Here is a 1,436-nt window from a genome sequence, read left to right as displayed (position 1 = left end):
GTTTACTTTATGTTTTGTATTCTTTATTATTTTGAGATATTTTCTTATTTAGTTATGAACTAAATCCCCTAAATACCTAAGGGGAATGAAACCTAAGACGAATCTTGTTATTATTTTTTGAATTGTATGATAAATATTTAAATTGTTCTTAATTATGTGTTCTTAATTCTTGTTTTGATATCCCAGGCTAGATAATAAAAAGACAGTCATTACTAGTACTTTTAGTTCCTTTGGGTTTGACAATCCGGTCTTCCTAAAACTATACTACTGTTCGATAGGTACACTTGCCTACATCGCGATAATAGTTAGTTTCAAGAACAATTAATTATAAATATTTAAAACCTATCACGAAATCACGCGATCAAGTTTTTGACGCCGTTGTTGGGGAACAAAAATATTAGGAACACTCAATTTTTATTACTTTAGCCATTTATTTTTCTTACAATCTAATTTTATTTTTCATTTTATTCTAATTTACTAATTTTCTTTTTTCTTTCTTCTGACTGGTTTTTTTTTTGTTTTTTTTTAGTTTATGACTAAAAAAACCCCGTCAGGACCTCTACTTTTTGACGAAGAAATCGATCGCACAGTCGGCAGAAACCAAAGAGAAATAAGGCGAAGCCTAAGATACACAGAGAATGAGCAAGAAGATGATACTCAACCCCCAACCGAAGAGATGGCTGAAAACCAAGACAATTAGCTACCTCCTGCAATTGCGGTTAATCAAAATCCTGCTTCACGCACTATGTATGATTATGCTAAACCTTCTTTAACAGGAACTGAATTGAGCATAGTTAGACCTGCTATAGCTGCAAATAATTTTAAACTAAAACCTAACACTATTCAAATGATACAGCAATTTGTCCAATTTGATGGTTTGCAAGATGAAGATCCCAACGCTCACTTAGCAAACTTTTTAGAACTATGCAATACATTTAAAATTAATGGAGTTTCTGACGATGCCATTCGTCTTCAGTTATTCCCTTTCTCATTGAGGAACAAAGCTAAACAATGGTTGAACTCGTTACCATGAGGGTCAATTACTACTTAGGAACAAATGACCGAAAATTTTTTACTAAAATATTTTTCGCCGGCTAAAATGACTAAATTACATAATGATATCTATTCTTTTGTGCAGATGGATTTAGAAACACTCTACGATGCATGGGAGAGATACAAGGACCTTTTGAGAAGGTGCCCTCACCATGGGTTACCACTTTGGCTTCAGGTTCGTACATTCCATACTGGCCTAAATCCTTCGACTCGGTAAATGGTTGACGCAGCTGCTGGTGGAACCATCAAAAATAAAACACCTGAAGATGCTTATGAGTTCATAGAGGAGATGCCATTGAATAACTATCAGTGGCAAGTCATGAGGACAAAGCCAACGAAAACAGCCGGTGTTTATAACGTTGATTCGGTCACCATGCTCTCTA

The 1,436-nt window shown here is 34.6% G+C and overlaps 1 non-coding gene across 1 annotated transcript; it reads right to left on the bottom strand.

Moving 5' to 3' along the window:
* Nucleotides 1-1,106: 1,106 nt before the first annotated feature.
* Nucleotides 1,107-1,212, bottom strand: LOC121209203 (small nucleolar RNA R71). The gene has a single exon (XR_005904320.1). It is a non-coding gene; the product is annotated as a small nucleolar RNA R71 (small nucleolar RNA).
* Nucleotides 1,213-1,436: the final 224 nt, after the last annotated feature.

This window comes from Gossypium hirsutum, chromosome A10, assembly GCF_007990345.1.
Source record: "Gossypium hirsutum isolate 1008001.06 chromosome A10, Gossypium_hirsutum_v2.1, whole genome shotgun sequence".
In the NCBI taxonomy this organism is placed as follows: Eukaryota; Viridiplantae; Streptophyta; class Magnoliopsida; order Malvales; family Malvaceae; genus Gossypium; species Gossypium hirsutum.
Note: the sequence above shows the minus strand (reverse complement) of the source record. Positions and strands in the feature narration are given on the sequence as shown.